The following is a 10887-nucleotide window of genomic DNA, read 5'->3' as shown; positions in this document are numbered from 1 at the left end:
TAAATAATTATAACCAGCTTTAATAATTCATTCCACAGAAACAAGTGTTGGAGGATGATTCAGAGAGCAATTTCTGAGATCAAGATTTACAGATCCACTTTTGCAACAGTACAGGACTACCTTCTATTTTAGTATTCATTCTGTCCTTTCACACTGTTATAATACTTGCGATGAGCCGTGTTTAAATCGGGTATACTGCCTGTGATCCATGACCTGTTACTTAGACATTGTGACAAATGCATTGTTTAACAGAGCCTACAATGTCCTATTTACTTTGTGGATATTTTAGTCCCTTTACTATAATTTTAAAATATTTATTAAAAGGTTGTGCATCTTTCCCAAGACTATTGTGTTTATCTAAGAATATATTTCACATGCTTAATAAGACTTTTACAGTTTAAAAGAACTTTCATTTTAATTTTCTCCTATTACCTCTATAAGAACTCTGACAGATATTTTTGGGGGGGGAGGGGTATGGTCTTTATTCTGCTTATCCATCAGAGTAGAAATAGCATCTGTACAAAACCAAATGTTTGTTACTGTAACTTCTGAATCATAATTAAAGTACTGTTTTTTTTTAATAGTCAACTCAATCAAAACCGACTACTTCAGAATCAATAGCTTCTTTGAAGCCACAGTAATACTTAAAAATGATTAAGACTCAAATGCAAAAATTTGGTTGAGTGGAAAGCTAATTCAACTTCCAACCTGTGTTTTTCACAGAGATACAGTCCACTGGAATCACCAACACTGGGCAGCTACTAGAGTATTTAGAATGCTGAGAGAATACAGAACCCAGATATCCTTTAGACAGTCTTCTGTTGTCCTTTTTCCCAATCAGAGATGTGTGGGTATGTGGAATGACAGCAACTGCAGCTTTGATGAGAGAGTCCAACTCTTCATCTCCACATGCAATTGACTAGGAGTAATACACTTTACCTTTAAGTCTTTTCATGCATTTCCTGCCAGTTCAAGTGGCTGGGCAGTAAGGTACTCCAGGATGGCTACACTGTACACAGTGATGTGTGATGCCCATACATCAATGGCTGGCCGCCCTATATGTCAGGTGTCATGAATATGGCCAACTGGGAACTGCAAGCTGGTTCTCTGTGAGCAGGAAACCACCTTTGTCTTGGCCTTTCTGGAGTCATTCCCAACCTCATCACCAGCCATTTCAAATTCTGCTGAAGCTCCAACTAGCAAGGCAGACAAAGAGCTAGTCAGATACCTAGCGATCTTATTGTCTACTCCTTCGTCGCACCAGGGTTCAAACTGCCAGATATTTTGATCTGTATTCTTATGTTCATTTTCCTAATTAGGAAAATGCAATTGTAAAGCTTATGATTTAGAGAAAGACATACAGTTTTAAGTGGAGAAAAAAGACTAGAATTTAGGTGGTTTTGTCTCCTAAACAAGTGTTCTTCCAGTAAAAGTCACCACTTAACTTTCCTTGGAGAACTGACCATATCTCTAGGAATTCAACACAGGTTTTTGACTTCTGGTTCCAGCATCAACATGTGAAGAGCTTGCAAATCATCACTCATGTCCTCACAGAAGAAAAATCTGAACAAATTGAAAATGACTTTCCTTGAACCCATCAGAAAACAGGACAAACTGCCACCCTGAAATATGCACAGACAGGCAAATCCAGAGTTACAGTCAAGATCTGCTTACCTGGAGCAGAAGCCACCACAGCCATAAACGGGTAAGAACAATTAAATGGTAATTTGACAAATGGCTGGAGTTTGAGTGTGGACTAGCTTGTGAGTGAGAGTCTCCAGGGCCATAGTCTTAGGAGGCCCCATATTTTATGGGTTTTATCTCCAGGAACCCCACCAAGTTCTCACGGTGAAGAGCCAAGAGAGATCCTCTCGTGGCTCTAGCAGGAGTAGAATATTAATCATTGTGAAATACACTCACAGAATTATCCATCACAAAGACCTACTCTGGAGAGAAAAGACATTACTAGAGTCCTATCCATCCCGGAGGAGGGGCAAAGCTCTCAGTCTGGCTCCTCTAGCTTTCCTGTCTCGTCTAAGGGAAGATGGACTAAGAAACACTTGTAACAATCACAGCCCAGGGAGAAAACCCATTAAAGAGTGAGATTTAGTAATAAAATTATAGAATCTAACCCTCCCCCACACCTTACCAACGGAGCTCCAGTATAATAAAGTTGGATTACAGCTGAGAGAGCTGCAAGATGCAGGATCTATCTGAGGAAGAATTTTTATGGAAGCCCAAAGTCAAAAGTAGAGATAAAAACAAGGACATCAGAGAAATTTCAAGGCTCTGGCAGCCACAGAGTTTGTTTGCTACAACAAACATTAAACACAGACTAACTCCTAGCCAGACTGATACAAAACCTCACACTAAACCCTATTATCTCAGTTCCTGTTACCTAATATATCATAGCCGGCTTACAACAAAAAATTAAAAGACATGCTAAAAGGCAAAGAAAAAACAAAGTTGAAGAATGAGACAAAGCAAGCATCAATACCAGACTCAGATATGACACAGATTTTGAAATTTTCAGACAAAAATTTAAAATAACTATGATTAATATATTAAAAGCTCTAATGCAAAAAGTAAATAATATACAAGAACCAATGAATAATGTAAGTTGAGAGACAGAAACTCTAAAAACAAATCATAAGGAAATGCTAGAAATCAAAAACACTGTAATAGAAATGAAGAATTCGTTTGACGGGCTTATCAGTAGACTGGACACAACCAAGGAAAGAATCAGTGAGCTTGAGGGTACATCAACAGAAAATTCCCATGCCAAATTTGGCTTTCTCCACCTGACTTATATCACTTAGCATAATACCCTCAAGGTCCATTCATGTTGTCGCAAATGTCAAGATTTCATCTTTATTATGGCTGAGCAGTATTCCATTGTATATATATATATATATACCACATCTTCTTGATGCATTCATCCATTGATGGGCACTTAGGCTGGCAATTGTGCATAATGCTGCAGTGAACGTAGGGGTCAAATATCTTTTTTTTTTTTTTTTGGAGAGGAAGATTGGCTCTGAGCTAACATCTGTTGCCAATCTTCCTCTACTTTATATATGGGACACCACTGCAGCATGGCTTGATGAGAGGTGTGCAGGTCCGCAACCGGAATCTGAACCCACAAAGCCCAGGCTGCCAAAGGAGAGCGCATGAACCCAATCACTAAGCCACTGGACCGGCCCTCAAATATCTTTTTGAATTAGTGTTTTCATGTTCTTTGTATAAATACCCAGCAGTGGAATAGCTGGGTCCTATGGTAGTTCTATTCTTAATGTTTCGAGGAAACTCCATACTGTTTTCCATAGTGGCTGCACAAGTTTGCAGTCCCACGAGCAGTGTATGAGGGTTCCCTCTTCTCCATATCCTTTCCAACACTTGATATTTCTTGTCTTATTAATTATAGCCATTCTGACTGGTGCGAGGTGATATCTCATTATGGTTTTGATTTGCATTTCCCTAATAATTAGTGATGTTGAACATCTTTTCATGTGCCTGTTGGCCATCTGTATATCTTCTTTGGAAAAATGTCTATTCAGGTCCTTTGCCAATTTTTTAATTGGATTGTTTGTTTTTTTGTTATTGAGTTGTGTGAGTTCTTTATAAATTTTGGATATTAACCCCTTATCAGTTATATGATTTGCAAATATCTTCTCCCAATTGTTAGGTTGTCTTTTCATTTTGTTGATAGTTTCCTTTGTGTTGCAGAAGATTTCTAGTTTGATGTAGTCCCATTTGTTTATTTTTTCTTTTGTTTCCCTTGCCTATGATTTCACTCATAAGTGGAAGAAAAAACAACAACAGCCACAGACACATAGATATAGAGATTAAATTGGTGGTTATCAGAGGCAGAGGGAGGAGAGGTAAAGGAGTAAAAGGCCACATGTGTACAGTGACGGTGGTGAACATGATGTAGTCTACACAGAAACTGAAATATAACAATGTACACCTGAAATTTATATAACATTATAAACCAATGTTACCTCAATAAAAAATAAATAAACTTTAAAAAAGAAAAAGAAAAAAAGAGAGAAAATTCCCATACTGAAATGTAAGAATTCTATTACTATGGATAAGGGGAGAAGTGACACTGGGAGCTAACTGCCACTTTCTGCTACTTAGGTGCTCAAAAGTGGTGATATGAATTGATACAAAAAGCAGCAACTACAATGCTTAATTAGATTACAGAAAGGATTGTGAAATTAATGACTTATACAATTGTGCAATTGCCCTTTAAAAATGCCCTGAACTTTTCTTTAGTGGCATCAGAGTCTTCAGCGTAGTCTGTGTGTCTTATGCTATTATTTGCTCATTTTTTGACACATCTTAACATTTTATTATTTTTCATCTCTTTTCTTGTTAGATAATTCTGTATTTAGTTTTATAATACTATGTGTATCATTTAAAATATTTCATGCTCTAATAGTCAATGTTTTTTTTTTTTTTTTTTTTTTTGTGAGGAGATCAGCCCTGAGCTAACATCCGCCAATCCTCCTCTTTTTTTTTTTGCTGAGGAAGATGGCCCTGGGCTAACATCGGTGCCCATCTTCCTCCACTTTATATGGGACGCCGCCACAGCATGGCTTACCAAGCAGTGCGTCGGTGCGCGCCCGGGATCCGAACCAGCGAACCCCGGGCCGCCGCAGCGGAGCGCGTGCACTTAACCGCTTGCGCCACTGGGCCGGCCCTAATAGTCAATGTTTTTAAATTCAGTTCTTTAATAAAAATATACAAAACAAATTAAACACACATGCACACACGCATGATACCTTGAGTGAGGTGTAATGTTTTATTCATGAGAATAGAATTAGCATGGTATGAGTCAGGGTTCAATGTGGAGAGAGAAACCACACAATAAGTTGAACAGAGAAAGTTTATTATAACCAATTATTAACCAAGGGGAAATTGCTAATAATAGTTAAAGACAACTGCAGAGTTGCTAAAGGCGCTGCAGAGAATAGTCTGGGATCCAAACATAGTATTCCTTGACACTAATGGGCAACAGCAACACCATCTGTATAAAAATACAGTAATTGCAGATACAGGGAATAATCACTACCTCTAGGGTTGAGATAGAGTGCCTACAGAAGGACTGCCGCTCCACTAGTCAGGGTTGGAATTCAGAAGTTGTTGGAGAAGGCACAGACATGGCTTACTAGATGGTGGACAATTTGCTGAGATGCCTCACTAGGAATTCCTGAAAAATCATGCTCTGGGGTGTCAGAGAAACCGGTTCAACTTAGAACTCCCTGTAAAGTCACCTGAGGGGATGCTGAGGGAGGGCACTTACAGGACAGGTCTCACCTATGGCAGTTCATTGCAAAGCTGCTGGAAAACTTGCCAGGGGAGTCTGCTGGGCCCTGGGTGTGGTTGACTGCAAGTGCTGTAGAAACTGGCGCACTTCCACGCACACCATTCTACACACATTTGAACTTCCAAACAGCGTTAAAACCACTATATTTTCCCAACTAACAAGACATGGTTATTCTTCATGCAAGTGAAGAAGTTCTTATGCTTTTCCCAACAAGATGAGACACACGACACCAACCTCATTGTATTCAAGGCTATTGATAGATTAATTACTCCTCAAATTTTATCACAGTATCACTGAATACTGTTACATAAAGAAGAAATGTAATGTTGCTCTCCAACAACTTGTATATAAAATAAAAATAGGAAGGAGAGCAAAGAAGAAAATAGGTAACAAACACAAATAAATATAAATAAATATAAATAAATATAAATATGCAGGTTAACTACAGCTCTCACTGCTGCTGCATTTGGTCTCAAAGTCATAATAGATAACTGTGAGTTCCTTCTTCTACTACCTGCTTCATATTTCTCCTATCCTCAGCCAGAACTTCAGCTGGTTAGGGTTCTTCACCTAGTGGGGTGACCCAATTCTTTATTCTTAAAGGTCTGAGTCCTCCTGCTATTTTTTGGGCGCTGAAGATTTTCCATTAAGTTTTACTGTTGGGCATGGAAGTGCTAAGAGGTGCTGCAGAGAATAGTCTGGGATCCAAACATAGTATTCCTTGACACTAATGGGCAACAGCAACATCATCTTTCCTTGGTAGTTGGAATCAATGACTCCAGCCTGTAGAGAAACTCCTTTCTGTCTGTTGGTTCAGTGGCATAAGGAGCTGAAATATCCAGGTGAAATATCCTCGTTTTCCAATTCAATGAAACCACTGTTGGAACCCTGCTTGAAATACTACCCCCTCAGGGACAAAGTCTTCTAAACCAGAAGAGCTCAAGTTGCCTTAATAGAAAGTTTATCCAAGTGTGTTATTGTGTATAATAGTGAGAGAAGCCATTCCCATTGCCACCTCTTGTTTCTCAGACCCATGTATGCTGGCTTTAGAGTGATAGAATCACATGATGATAGAATCATATGATGATAGAATCATATGATGATTTTGAATCATATGATGATTCAAAATATATGCTACATCCTATAAGACAGAACTACATCCTTTCAGGGTATTGTCTCCCAAATGATGATCTAACTGAGACTTTAGTAAGCCATTCCACCTCTCATTTAGCCCAAACACTTATGGCTGATGTGCAATGTAGCAAGAAAAATTAATATCATGAGCCAGAGCTTTAGGTGCATTTCCTTTTCTATGAAATTAATTCATTGATTAGACACAATATTGGGCAGAATAACATGACTGTGGGTAAGCACTCTGTGAGTCCATAAATAGTGGTGCTAGCGGTCGACTGATGGTGATGCTAGGCAAGGAAGGCAAATCCATATCCAGAATATGTGTCTATTCCAGTGAGCACAAATCTCTGTTCCCTATGTAACCGAAGAGGTGCAATGTAAGTAACCTGCCACAAGGTGGCTGTCTGTTCTGCCCGGATAATAATGCCACTTTGGCTCAGTGTCAGTTTCTACTTTGACAAATTACATACCCAGCAGTAGTGCTGGCCAGGTCAGCATTGATAAGTGGAATACCAACTTGTTGAGCCCACGCCTAACCTCCATCCCCAGCAGTATGGCCGCTCTGTTCATTTTTCCACTTGTATAGCCTACTTTGTTGTGTATGCTTCTTGGTGGGTGTTCTCATGGACAGAAATATCTCCACAGTCTGTACATTTACTGACAGTTCCATCCATAGACCTTTTCCTCAGACTTTTTGTCCCTCAGTCTTCCAATGCTCTTCCTTCCAATCCTTGTTAAAGCAGCAAAACCATAAGGAGGAATTATTTTACCAATGTCCCTCAAGGCCACTCAGGGTTGTAGTGCTGCCACTGTCTATGTTTGGTTAATACCAGCATATTACACAGATACATCTGTAACCTAGACTTGAGTTTTATTTTGTTTTGTTTTCTTCCTCAGTCAACTGGTCACAAGAAATGCCTCATGGGGCCATAGCAGTATAGAATTTTAAGAAGAGGTAATGGAAGACGAATCAGTGTCAAAAGAGTCTGAGTCATATGTTCATGCAGCATATCTGCTTCTTCCAGATCTGCCTCAGTTTGTTATATAACATTTACATTTAATAACAGATTGCAGGAGAGCTCTAGCTGCATGGTCACTTGATATCTCATGTTTATGTTATCTACCCAGGCCCAGTAGCAGGCAAGAGACTCAAGAGGATAATAGTTATCTGCAGAAGAAGGCATAGATTTGCTACCAAATCCTAAAGAACTGTGTTGTGATTCTCCATTTTGTACTTGCCAGAGGCTCCATACAGGATTCCTATTTGCCATGAATAGAACAGAAAAGAGAGCTCAGAAATAGAGCTACATCAAACAGTCAACTGATCTTTGACAAAGGAACAAAGGCAATACAATAGAGCAAAGATAGTCTTTTCAATAAATAGTGCTGGAACAATCGGACATCCACATGCAAAAAAATGAATCTAGACACAGATCTTACATACTTCACAAAAATTAACTCAAAATTGGTTATAGACCTAAGTGTAAAATGCAAAACTGTAAAACTCCCAGAAGATAACATAAGATTAAACCTAGATGACATTGGGTAAGTTGATGACTTTTTAGATACAACACCAAAGGCATGATCCATGAAAGAAATAGCTGATAAGCTGGACTTTATCAAAATTAAAAACTTCTGCTAAGCAATAGACAATGTAAAGAGAATGAGAAGATAAGCCACAGACTGGGAGAAAATATTTGCAAAAGATATATCTAATAAAGGACTGTTATCCAAGATATACAAAGAACACATAAACTCAACAACAATACAAAAAAATATCCAATTAAAAAATGGACCAAAGAGGGCCAGCCTGGTGGCATAGTGGTTAAATTTGTGTGCTCTGCTTTGGAGGCCCAGGGTTTGCAGGTTCAGATCCGGGGTGCGGACCTATGCACCACTTATCAAGCCATGCTGTGGCAGGCATCCCACATATAAAGTAGAGGAAGATGGGCACAGATGTTAGCCCAGGGCCACTCTTCCTCAGCAAAAAGAGGAGGATTGGCAAGGGATGTTAGCTCAGGGCTAATCTTCCTCACCCCCCCCAAAAAAAAATGGACCAAAGAGGGGCTGGTCCCGTGGCATAGTGATTAAGTTCATGTGCTCCGCTTCAGTGGCCCAGGCTTTGTGGGTTCAGACCTTGGGCATGGACCTACACACTGCACATCAAACCATGCTGTGGTGGTGTCCTACATATATATATGGAGGAAGACTGGCACAGATGTTAGCTCAGGGCCAATCTTCCTCAACAAAAACAAAAAAGCAAAAAAAAAACCCAAAGACCTTAACAGACACCTCACCAAAGAAGATATACAGATGGCAAATAGCATATGAAAAGATGCTCCACATCACATGTCATTAGGGAAATGCAAATTAAAACAACAGTGAGATACTACTATACATCTATTAGAATGACCAAATTCCAGAACACTGACACCAAAGCTGGCAAGGGAGTAGAGACACAGGAACCCATATACATTGCTGGTGGGAATGAAGAATGTACAACCACTTTGGAAGACAATTTAGAGGTTTCTTACAAAACTAAACATACTCTTAACATCACACTCCTTGGTATTTACCCAAAAGAGTTGAAAACTTATGTCCACAGAAAAACCTGGACGTGGATGTTTATAGCAACTTTATTCACAATTGCCAAAACTTGGAAGCAACCAAGATGCCCTTCAGTAGTTGAATGGATAAATAAACTGCGCTGCATCCAGAATGGAATATTATTCAGCACAAAAAAGAAATGAGCTATCAAGACACGGAAGATCCTTAAATGTATATTATTAAGTGAAAGAAGCCAAACTGAAAAGACTACACACTATGTGATTCCATGCATTTGACATTCTAGAAAAGGCAAAATTATGGAGACAGTAAAAAGATCAATGGTTGCCAGGGGTGGTGAGGAGGAGTGGAAGGATGGAAAGGCAGAGCACAGAGGATTTTTAGGGCAGTTAAAATACTCTATATGATACAATAACAATGGCTACATGTCATTACACAGTTGTCCTAACCCACAGAATGTACAACACCAAGAGTGAAACCTAATGTCAACTATGGACTTTGGGTAATTATGATGTGCCAATATAGGTTCATCAATGGTAACAAGTGTACAAATCTGGTGGGGGGTGTTGCTGATGGGGGAGACTATGCATGTGTGGGGGTAGCAATATGCAAAATTTCTGTACCTTCCTCTCAATTTTGCTGTGAACTTAAAACTGCTCTAAAAAGATAAACTCAAAAAAAAAAACAAAAAAACAAAACCTCACTGTAAACTCACCTGTAGAGATGCTAGCGATTCTGTCCATGGGAAAGTGCCGGATCTGTGGCATTCCACTTGAAAGCTGCCAAGGGAAATGCCAGAGGGATTTGCTGGCTGATGAGTGCTGCTTCCTGCTGCTGTATAAAGGAACCAGATAGCAAGGACATAGCAGCAGCAGCTGAACGCTAGAGAAAATATACTGTGCTGCAGTCAAGTGCTGGAGAAAGCTGTGCCCTCCAAGAAACTCACAGGGGAGAAAACCATGCACTTTCTTGAGCCAGCGGCTGGAGAAGGTGTGCTTTGCAGTACCCTAGAGCTGGAAGAGCTGAGTGCTGGTAAAAGCACACTGTAGAAATCCGACAAGTGAGACAAACAGCTGCCAGGAAGAGAAAGCCCCTTCCTCCTGTGTCTCTCCAGCACACTCTACTAACATGGCTTAACATAGCGCCAGGTGTCAAAGGAGACGCTTTACATAACTACCTCCATTATCACAGAATAATCAAAAAGGGTGGTTTTGGGTACAAGAGGTAATAAATTTATAACACAGAAGCATTGTTATAGCATTGGTATAAGCATTAAATTACTTATTGCATGTTAAAATCTAAAGAGCCAAAACAGACTTGAATTGACTTTCTAAACATGCTCTAATGAGTAGGGCACTGACTTTGGTCAGTGGGGATACTAATTGTATCCCCTTCAGCAAGTTATTCTCGAAGCTTCAGTTCCTAAACCTTAAGATGTGCGGATATTATTATGTGTTATAAATTCTAGAGTACTATAAAAAATAAGTTGTCACTTCTTTAATCCATATTATTGGAGAATTACTCCATGGGGGAACATCACAACGGTTCTTGAAGAGTCTTTGACATACGAAATAAATTAGATGTGCTTCCTTCACTCTTACTTTGGATTTTAAAATGTCTTCCAGGTACAAAGGAACTAGACATCATCTTGAGTTCTTTCACTGCTTTAAAATATTATTTTCCTATTAGACTTTTTTCTGGGATAAGTGTGAAATCAATTGCAAATTATAATTTTGTTTCCTCTATACACACACATGTGCACACACACACACACTCCTCATGTGTGTGTGTGTGTGTGTAGGAAACACAATATGTCATGTGTGTGTATGGAGGAAACACACCCGTGTTATAACATT

General features: G+C 39.3%; 1 pseudogene; it reads right to left on the bottom strand.

The window, feature by feature from the left end:
* Positions 1-691: 691 nt before the first annotated feature.
* Positions 692-1173, bottom strand: LOC131401021 (histone H2A.Z-like; annotated as a pseudogene).
* Positions 1174-10887: the final 9714 nt, after the last annotated feature.

Source organism: Diceros bicornis, chromosome 4 (assembly GCF_020826845.1).
Source record: "Diceros bicornis minor isolate mBicDic1 chromosome 4, mDicBic1.mat.cur, whole genome shotgun sequence".
Lineage (NCBI taxonomy): Eukaryota > Metazoa > Chordata > Mammalia > Perissodactyla > Rhinocerotidae > Diceros > Diceros bicornis.
The sequence above is the reverse complement of the archived record's forward strand: the minus strand, read 5'-3'. Positions and strand labels throughout refer to the sequence as shown.